Source organism: Phoca vitulina, unplaced genomic scaffold (genome assembly GCF_004348235.1).
Source record: "Phoca vitulina isolate PV1807 unplaced genomic scaffold, GSC_HSeal_1.0 scaffold4, whole genome shotgun sequence".
Lineage (NCBI taxonomy): Eukaryota > Metazoa > Chordata > Mammalia > Carnivora > Phocidae > Phoca > Phoca vitulina.
This window is the reverse complement of record NW_022589707.1, coordinates 35185843-35196884: the sequence shown is the minus strand read 5'-3', so window position 1 is coordinate 35196884 and position 11042 is coordinate 35185843. Positions and strand designations below refer to the sequence as shown.

The following is an 11042-nucleotide window of genomic DNA, read 5'->3' as shown; positions in this document are numbered from 1 at the left end:
TAGACATGGATGGGACAACTTACCATAATGGACATAAGAAGAAACAGATAATCTGAGTAGTACCATAAAGAAAAAATATGCCTTCACTGTGAAGTTCAACCACCATTTAAGTAAAAAGCAACCCCTAATGTTACACACTCTTCAGGAAACTAGAAAAAGGGTGAATTTTAAAATTACTTTTGAGACTAAAAATACTTAATGCCAAAGTCCTACAAAGACATTACAAAAAGGAAAATTACAAGCCAATTTTTTCATGAAAATAAATACAAAAACTCCAAATAAGATACTAGCAAACCAAATCCAGAAAAATAAAGACTAACACTTGTGACCAGGTTCCATTCATTCCAGGGATGCAAAGTTGGCTTAACATTAGAAAATCATTCAATAACTCATTACACTAATAGATGAAATGATTAAACAAACAATGTATTATCAACTTAATGGAAGCAGGGAAAATGTTTGATAAAATTATTTGACATCCAGGCATATAAAAAAATTTCACAAACTTGAGATAAAAAGAAATTCCTAACTAACTTTAAAGGTTATGTACCCCAAAATCTAATGATGAAACTTTGAGGGTGTTCTCTTTAAAATAAAGAATGAGCGGAACCACCATCTTCCAGTAATTCGCCAAAATGACCAACACAAAGGGAAAGAGGAGAGGTACCCGCTATATGTTCTCTAGACCTTTTAGAAAACATGGAGTTGTTCCTTTGGCCACATACATGTGAATCGATAAGAAAGGTGATATTGTGGACATCAAGGGAATGGGCACTGTTCAAAAAGGAATGCCCCACAAATGTTACCATGGCAAAACTGGAAGAGTCTACAGTGTTACTCAGCATGCTGTTGGCATTGTTGTAAACAAACAAGTTAAGGGCAAGATTCTTGCCAAGAGAATTAATGTACACGTTGAGCATATTAAACACTCAAAGAGCCGAGATAGCTTCCTGAAGCGTGTGAAAGAAAATGATCAGAAAAAGAAGGAAGCCAAAGAGAAATGTACTTGGGTTCAACTGAAGCGCCAGCCTGCCCCACCCAGAGAAGCACACTTTGTGAGAACTAATGGAAAGGAGCCCAAACTGCTGGAACCCATTCCCTATGAATTTATGGCATGATAAATGTAAAGAAGATAAAAGACCTCAAGACTGTAAAAAATAATAATAATAATAATAAATAAAATAAAATAAAGAATGAGTTAACAATGCTAGCATCATCATTTCTACTCAACCTTGTCCTGAGATCCTAGCCAATGCTGTAAAGCAAGCAAAATAAATAAGATAAAAGATATAAGGATTGATAATGAAGAGTAAAAACCAGTATTATTGATATATATGTGTAGTGCAATATACAAAATAATATATGCAGATAAATTATCAGAATAATCACAACGTTTAATAAGGTAACAGGATACAAATTCCGTATGCAAAAATCTGTATCATTTCCACATAACAGCAACAAATAAAAAAATAAACTTTTAAATTATTATTTACAATAGACTTAAAGGATGAAGTTTCCAGGAATAAATTTATAAAAGATGTGTAAATCTCTATGGAGAAATTTTAATATTATTGAGAGATATAATATGTAGAAATATAAATAAAGAAATAAATATATCATTATTACTGTTTGGAAGACTGAATACCATAAAATTATCTATTCTTCTCTAATTGATGTACAATATTAATACAATGACCATCAAAGCTTCACCAGGAGTTTTGTAAAGCCTGATGAGGTACCTCTAAAAATGTATATAGAAATGCAAAGTGCCAAGAATATCCAAGACACTCTTGACCAAGAAGAAAAAAATGGAAAACCTTGATGAACCAGATAGCAAACCTTATCATAAAGCTATAATAGTAAAGGCTGTGGTATGGTCTCCAGGGTGGACAAATTAGCAAATGGAACAGAAAAAGAGTCCAGAAGAAGATGCCCGCATTTGGAAAACTTGATTTCTTTTAGAGGCAGCATTTCAGAGAGATGGGGAAAGGGTGCTCTTTCCAATACATGATACTAGGACAGTTGGGTGTTTACCTGGGAGAAAATTCAAATGAAAGCCTAGTGGATTTATGCAAAAGTGGTTCTAGGTGGATTATGGATCTGACTGTGAAGAGAAAACAACCTTAAGGAGATAATGTAGGAGAATATCTTTAAGATCTCTGAATAGGGAAATAGCTCTTAAATAAAACAAAAACCACAGCTCATAAAGGAAAAGAGCAATAAATTTGATTACTTAAAGTTAGAAACTCTGTTCATCAAAAGCCATCATAGGGAGGGTGAAAAGGTAAGCTGTAGACTGGAGAGGATGTTTGTAACACATATAACTGAGCAAGATCAAGTATTTAGAATATACAAAAACTCATGCTAATCAGTAAGAAAAAAACAATGGAAGACAGGCAAATGGGCAAGATTTGACTTCAGGAACGAAGTGGTCCAAATAGCCAGTAAACATTTATAATGTTTAATCCCATTAAAAGTCAGGAGAAGGTAAATTAAACCACAAAAGGAAAATAATATGCACCCACCAGACTGGCAAAAATGTAAAACTTTGACAAATATCGAGTACTGGTGAGCACATGGAGCAACAGAAATTCTCATTCTGTTCTGGTGGGTGAATAATTAGTACAACCATTCCAGAAAATTATGTACCTTTAACTAGTAAACTTAAGGATGCCTATATCCCATGACCTTGAAATTCCATTCCTCAGTACACACGCCACAGAAGAGTGTAATTATATGCACCGTGATACATGTGAAAGAATATTCATAATAGCATTGATTATAAGAACCCCAATTGGAGGCAAAGCAAATGCCCACCAACAGTAGAATAAACAGATGATGGTATATTTCACACAGTAGGATACTTTACAGTAACAAAAATGAAAAAAAAAAAAAAAAACCACAGCTGCTTACCACAACACAAAAAAAAATCTTTCAAAACATAACATAAAAGTAAAGAAGATTGGTACCAAAAGATATTATATATAATTTGATTCATATAAAATTTAAAGCCAGCCAAAATTAAACTACTGTGTTTGGGGATGCACACATAGATGATACAATTCTTAAGCAAAGCAAGAAAACTACTTTTTATAAAAGCTAAGACCGGGGCACCTTTGTGGGGAGGGAAGCGCTATCTTTGAGAGGCGGCATGCAGAAGAGGGATGGACAGCACTCTATTTCTTGCTCTGGGTGGCACTTACATGTTCTAACTGCTCGTTAAGCTATATATTTATGTTTTGTGCACTTTTGTGAATGTGTGTTATATTTCACAATAAAAGGAGTTTCTAAAACCATCTTTCAAAAGCCTTTAGAACAGTTATTCTGGAAACAGTGTGGAGAAGGGAACCAGACTGGAAACAGGGAGATAGGTATCAGTTGGGTATCAGTTACACACAAGAAACAGCCAAGATGGCTGAAAGTTCCTTCTGGGTTCCTTCTCTATTCAGAGCCAACATGTATCATTAGCATCCAGTAATAGGGATATTGATGCCAACATTTCTCAAAATCTGCGGAAACGTCTTGGCTCCTTCACAGAGCCTTGGGAGTCAGTTCAGCAGAAATCAATATTCATCTTCTGTTCTCCTCTTGCCTTCGAGGGGGCCTGGAGTCCTTAAGCTTTTCTCACTTCTGTATCCTTCCCCAAAGTCTCCTTCTCTTCCTTGTGCCCATCCTTTCTGCCCTTCCTCATCCCTCAGAGCAGAGCAGGTGTATAAGACACCTGCTAAGACGTTACTCCCAGAGCGCAACTGAATGCAGCATTCCCTGGGAGATTTACATGTAAATAAGGAACACTGGAGATGGTGCTGCCCTAACCCCCAAAGAACTAATCCCCACAGGTGTGTGATTTGAGCCCAGAGTAGGGAACTGGGAGAAATAGTTGGGGCCAGCAGCGTGTAACCCACACATCCCCATAACTACGTGACTGGCTTTAAGGAGACTGATCAAATGGTCCCAAAAAAACCTACCTCACAGAATCACCCAAGGAGTTTAAAAAAAAAAAAAGTAGATTGCTAGATCTCCAGCCCTAGATTTTGTTTCACTGGGCTCTGGGAAAGCCTGGAACTCCATATGAATGGCAAGCACCTCGGGCGACTGTGGTTCTGGGAGATCAGGGCAGCCCTTCCGTGAGTGGGAATTCAGGAGCCCACACGCCTCAGGGCTGGAAGTGTGCGGACTCCATCCCCTTGCTTACCTCCATCCAGTTTCCCTGGGTCTGACCTGAGGATAAATGCGTTCTTCTAAGAGTACAACTTCATCACCTTGCAACTCTTCAGGTATCTGCTAGGTAAACTCAGGATAGCTCGTATTTCTTCTTTCCACTCTGGATCAATGGCATTTTTTTCCCCAAGAGGATAAACTTAGTCGAAATTAGTTCTGCATGCATGTAGATATCCAAAAGTCAGCAAGGATGGCCATGTATTTCTTTTTTAAGATTTTTATTCATTTATTTGAGAGAGAGAGAGAGAGAAAGAGAGATTGAAAGAATGAGTGGGAGGAGGGGCAGAGGGAGAAGCAGGCTCCCCACTGAGCAGGAAGTCTGACACAGGACTCAATCCCAGGACCTGAGATCATGACCTGAGCCGAAGGCAGATGCTTAACCGACTGAGCCACCCAGGCACCCAAGGATGGCCATGTATTTATGTGATGGCTGGACACAAGGAAGGATGTCTCTGAAGAGGTATTTTGGGGGCTCTAAAAATACGTGGGTGTGATATGACAACAAAGCCCTCTAGAACAGACTTTCTTAAACTTATTTGTCTCAGGACCCCTTTATGCTTGTTTATGTGGATTATACTCATTGATATTTACTGCATTAAAAATTAAAATGAAAAAATATTTAATATTTATGAATTCATTTACAAGTAACAATAATAAGCTCATTCCATATTAACATAAATATCTTTTATATGGAAAGTAACTGTACCGTCCCCCAAAAAAATTAGTGAGAAGGGTGACATTGTTTTAACTTTTGCAAATCTCTTTAAGTTTGGCTTAACAGAAGACAGCTGGATTTTCGTATCTTCTGCGTTCAATCTGTTGCAATATGTTGTTTTGATGGAAACGTATAAAGAAAATCGGGCTTCACACAAATATGTAGTTAGGAAAAAAAAGGAGTATTTTAATCTGCTTCTGCACTCAATCTGTTGTGCTATTACATGCCACGTAACCTCTGGAAAATTCTACCGTACACATGAGAGAATGAAAATGAAAAAGGCAAATAGCATCCTAGTGCTGCTAGGAAAATAGTTTTGACCTCACACACCATCCCCTGAAAGGTTCTGGAAGACATGGCCTTCCACCCTCCAGGTTCTGGACCACACTTTGAGGACTGTTGTCTTCAAGAAAACCAGTGTTGGCTTGCTTGCCAATAGCACCAGCCATTACCACTGTCTTGGAGGCAAATCAGAAACAGGGTGAGGTGGGCAGGGTAAGGGACCATAGGCATCTGTTTGCAAAGCTGGGTAAGGCACTAATCATAGGCAATTCTGATTGAGGCTTCCAAATAACACCTCAGGAGGGGATTAAACCTGTCTTTGCTGGGGGCTGGGTTCATAGTCTTACAGCATGTTTGGGACTGGGGACAAGTGATTGCTTAGACTGAGGAACAGAATGGTCAATATTCCCCTCAAAAGCTAGGGCATTTGTTGGGGTTCTGAGTGTCAGCAACAAATAGCACGTCCCGTGTGCTCAAAGGGGCTTGCTAAGTGACGCCACCCAGACCACGCTCTTCAGCACCACAAGTGCTGATCCAACAACACTGGTCCCCCTTCACTGTTCTCGGTTTTTTCTTTGCACCCGTGTTTATCACTTTCCAATATACTGTACGGTGTACTTATTGATTATGTTTATTGTTTATTGCCTGCACATGCCACGAGATAAGGATCTTGTCTATTTTATTCCCTGTTGCATCCTCACGACCAGAACGGTGCCTGAAATAGAGCAGGTGCCAATAAATAATAACAAATAAGAGAAGCTGGGAATGTGACATGTCCATGTGAAAGGAAACATCAGGAATAGAGAAGCAGCCACCACAGTGACTTTCCTCAACTGTTTGTTCTCAAACTGTTTGTGCTCAACTCTTAAGCTGTGGTTAGCAGAGTGCGGCCGTACTCAGAGAAGGAGATCAGAAGTTCTGTGGAGACCTTTCTGCTCCTCTTTCCTCAGGCACGGCCCCGAGCCATCCACTGCATGTAGGCCCTTCATCTCCCTACTGCTTCTCAGCTCCAAGCCCACCCTTCGGCTCGACCTTTAATCCAGGGGCTGGGACTCTGCAAACTGCATTTCCCAGACTCCCTTGGCAGTTGGTTCCTGTTAGGTAAGGTCTGCAGAGGGCAGGACAATGGACGAAAGAACACAATCTGGGGAGAATGGGGGGCTTTCTTCCTGTCCCAAGCACCAGCCTCACCATCTCCTTAGAGTTATTAGGAACATCCAGGCTGTACTTCTTCTCAGTTGCCTGGAGCTTGGATCCTAGGATGGTCTCCCAGGATGACTCCACCTCTTACTTTTTGCTCCCCCAGTCTTAGGGATGGTAGCAGCTTCTTGTCATTACTCATGTCTCTACTACTCCTCCTTTTTTCTCTCTCTGTCCCTCTGTCCTCCAACACCTGTGCACCCAATTCCCTGCGTTGAGTCTCCTCTGTCTGAAATACCTATGGTGGCTCCTCTTGCCTGACTGGATGGCCCCTTACTGGTTATGCTCCTTTGTGGATCCTCCTGGGACCACTGGTGGACAAGTTAGAATTGATCCCCAGAGGGCTTTTATATGGGTCAGAAAATCTTCATTAATTAAATCTACTACATTGCTGGAAATTCATTCTCTATTCCATTTCTCTTTCCTAATTATGTCTTTCAACTTTGTTCAGTATAGCTAGAGTGACCACACATCCGACTTCACCCAAAACAGTCCAGGCTCGTACCTGTTGTTGTGCTTAATTATTAATAGAGCCTCCTTTCTCTCTCAAAACTATCCTAGTTTGGGTGATAGATTATATGGGCACTCTAAATATGACCATTATATGTTCTGCAATGAAATCAAATGATGTTAAAATACTCAAGCAATAAAATACCAATTACAATATGTTCCAAATTTGAGTATCGACCCCTGCTCATCATGAATTTTCTGGGAAGGAATTAAAGTTCAATGATTAAGTTAAAGTCCAAAGGATTTAAAGTCCAAAATCATATTCTCTTCCCCTTCTGATTTAAGGTTCAAAGAAAATTAAAGTCTAAAGCTCCTCCCAATTTGATATTCAACTCCTACGTTCTATTTCTCAGTGTTCCAAGGCCATGCACCGAATGTTGGAGTTGAGAGGTCCAAAAACAGCCTCTCTCTTCCCCACGAGAGCTTTGAGCAGATTATAAAGTAAAACAAAGGACGACAGAAGGGAGAATAAAACACGCTTATAACAAATGAATGTGGCTTACGCCTGCAGGCAGGAGAGCCTACTGATAATGAATTCTAGAATGAGACATCCTGGCTGCTCACCAATACCTTCGCAGCCCTGCCCCCAGGCTCAGCTGCACTATATATTTCTCAGCCTCTCTCAGAGGCAACTCTGCTCATATGAGTTTTGGCCAATGGATCGTGAGAAGAGTCACGCACACCCTCCTACCATGATCCATAAACACTGCCTTTGAATTTTCTCCTGCTTTCCTTCCCAGCCCCATCGGCAGACTGATTGGAGAGGACTCTGAGGGCGTAGAAAAGGGAGAAGCCGCTCAATTTCCAGAAGTTGCTTCTTCCAGCCCTTCGCTTGCCCTGCCTGATATACCCAGCCAGTTTCTGGAAGCACTGACCCGGGATGGATTTTCCTATGGCAGGGAGTTAGCTGCTTCAGTGAGACAGAGGAGCATGAGAAAAAAACAAAAAAACAAAAAACAAAAAACTTCTGCACCCAGTGGACAGCCCAAGCCCAAGAGAAAGAGAGGGGCTGACATCTTTCCTTTGCTCCCCATCCAGATTCTATTAGCTCTTTTCCAAGATACACACTCCCACCCCAGGCTCCTTACCAGGTATAAAACAGGTGGCAACTGCCTTTGCTTCTCTCTTGAGACTGGCCCATGGGAGCCCAGGCAAACTGTCCTCTGGGCAAAGTTAGATGAAAATTAAAGGAAAAACAATGCTTATTGACCCTCCCTCCCCACCTGCACCAGATTCCAGGATCCACAAAGGCTTATGCTCAGTAGATATAACAGGAGATTCTTGGCACTTTTTTTTTTTTTTTTAAATGATGGTGGCATTTGCTTACAAGTAATCAGGCTGTTTCTGGGGAAAAATTGTGCTCTCAGCACCTCCAGAGTCCACCTTCCTGGGAACTACCTTTCTTCCACCTTTACTTGAAATGGAAAGAGAAAAGCTCAAATCCTCACCATAGCAAGAATATATGCTGGGGTGGGCCCACTTCAGTGTACCTGCCACACCCACAGTCCCTTCTGAGGGACACTGTCCTGCACAGCACTTAACGCTTAGGCCAACATTTGGCCTAGCACCATGTCACCTAGCACCTCCTGGCCAAGCAGATTAGACCAAGGTAGTCCCCCAATCCATGGAGGCTCACCTACAGACTGATCCACAAACTATGGCCAAGAGGTTAAGCCATTTAGTGGGAATTGCAACCCAAAGTTCATGATATTGAACTCTTGTGTGAATTGGATCCCCAATTCACACAAGAGAGGACACAACGGACCATCTCAAGCCCATAAGACAATAACACCCATGAGTAAGGAGAGGAAATTGACTGACAGAGAAAGGACAATGGAACAGGTATGCAGAGAAATGCAAACGGAGACATGAGAAGGGAAGGGGAAAAGAGAGAGAGACAGAGACAGAGAGAGAGACAGAGAAATAGAGAACACAATTTGGAGGAACCCATCCACGGAGATATCTTGGATCCTGACAGTTGTTCAATTCTCTCCATGTCTATCCTTATAATAACCTCCTTTTTCCTTGACCTGACTTGAGCGCATCACAGTGCCTTGTCTGACTAGAACAATTCATTTCCATAATTGTGTTATCAAACTGTGATGAGTGATTCCCTAGAAAACTATGCTCATATGAGCTTCTTCCTCTTCCTTCCTACCTGTCAGATGCCTTGAGCTACAAACTTTGGGAAGAAGCTGTGAATAAATAATAGAGAGTTTGGCAAGATTGGCACTTTGGGGAGAAAGAACGAGACAGGTGAATTTGTGGTATTTTTTAGGCTTCTATGAGGTTTGGAGTTTAGGGTAAAAGTCACCCAAAGGAAAATCCATGCCAGACTGAAGAATTCTCCAGTCCAGGCCATGTGAGGAAATGACGAGGTTTCTTCAAGGACATCATGGTGCTGGTAAAAAAAAAATTAGTTGGCATTTTTTTACTGCTGGGAAGGAGAGAACCAAATCACATCCTCACTGTCATCTTTCAACCCAGGACAGACACTGATCCCTTCCCACTATGGGATGTTGAGGCCTGGGTGAGACCCTTCTAAGTGAAGGTAAAGAGTCTCAAGAGCCCAGAGACATGAGCTGCAGTCACATGGAGCCCAGAACTTCAATCCATTATCAAGACCAACAGATGTCCCCAAGAAAAGGGGCCGTTGTCCTGACAGAGCTGCAAGGGCCAAGAGGCTTAGTGGACAAGCCTCCAAAGCAGGGTGAATGGGAGGAGAGATGTGTGAAGAATTTAGCCCTGAGCCATGCCCTGGAGGGAGTAGCAAAATGGTAGCTGGGAAGGTTGCAAGATTGGATCCCCAAATGAGACAGAAGATCCTGGCACTGGATGACTCATACTGCACCTTCTGTCCCCATCTTCAGGAAAGGCTTGAGGCTATTTGGGGCCCCAAAGCCAGGAGCTGGAGGGTCAGACAGTAGACCAGATCAGGTCATTTATCCAGAGAATGTAGGTCTGTGGGCAATGCCCACTTGCCAGTAACATTATAGGTCCTACTGGAGAAACACGTCCAAGTCCCCACGATAGCTGTTATAGCTGCAGAGGAGGACCATCTTTCTTCCTGAAGATTTCCCATTTATCACCCGAGGAGCAATAATGACTATTGATTTTGATCTGGAAATAAGAAAAGGGTCACCAGGGACATTAATGGAACTTCTTCAAGAAGCAATATCTCTTAAGAAATTCTAAAGCAAGTGGCTCCCCCTGCTCAATGGTCTCCTTGTGACATAGTGATCCCAGCCTGTGTTCCAAGATGAGTCCAAAACAGTCTCGCATTCAGTTAAGAGAGTTCATTTATGAAAAGGAGGCACTCAGAAATCTGTGGAATGTATAAACTAATGAGGCACGTCTACTCCAAATGCAGAAAGTTCAGCCAGTTTTACTAAAAACTTTTAATCTTTAAAATTTATAACTTCGGAAGCTATAATATACTGAATTATCTTAATCCTCACCAAAACAAAGAAGTTAGTGAGGAAATCAAATGAGAGGAAGCTAAAACTGACAGTTCAACTAGCCAACTGGCCAAATAATCTGGTGCACATACTAGAATGTTATTAAATAAATCCCTGGTGAATTTCCTGTATTAAAGAGCAAGGAGTCAGCAGAAGAAAGGCAAATTTCAGAAGCCCTGGGGGAATGCCAGAAATGAAATTGAGAGGGGGTCTGGAACCCCTTAGCATCCTCTACTGGAAAGCTGGGGAGGGACCAGGGGGCTGCACCCCTCAGCACCCCCAGACGTCACATGAACAATTTCTAGTTAGCTTCTAGGGGCAGGGTTCCATGAAAATGAGTCCGGTGATGACCATGGGAAGAAGACTGCCCATCTTACCACCCTGTGTGGTAGCAGACAGATCTGTTGCCGAGTGATGCCCTCTGGCAAATGCAGGGGGGAAAGTGTCCTTCATTAACGGGTGAAGGCAAAAATCAGACAGAGACTGGACAATAAAACAATTCAAGTGAAACAATAAAATAATTCAAGGGGAGAAAATACAGGCCCAGTCATTCACAGCGCTTGAAAGTCATTCTTCTAAAATGCAAATTTGGTGGCATCAGATCCTGTTTAAAATCGCTGCCTTTTCCCCAGTCCCACATACCCTGCCTTAGCTCA

The 11042-nt window shown here is 41.6% G+C and overlaps 1 pseudogene; it reads left to right on the top strand.

The window, feature by feature from the left end:
- Positions 1-620: 620 nt before the first annotated feature.
- Positions 621-1118, top strand: LOC116630471 (annotated as a pseudogene).
- Positions 1119-11042: the final 9924 nt, after the last annotated feature.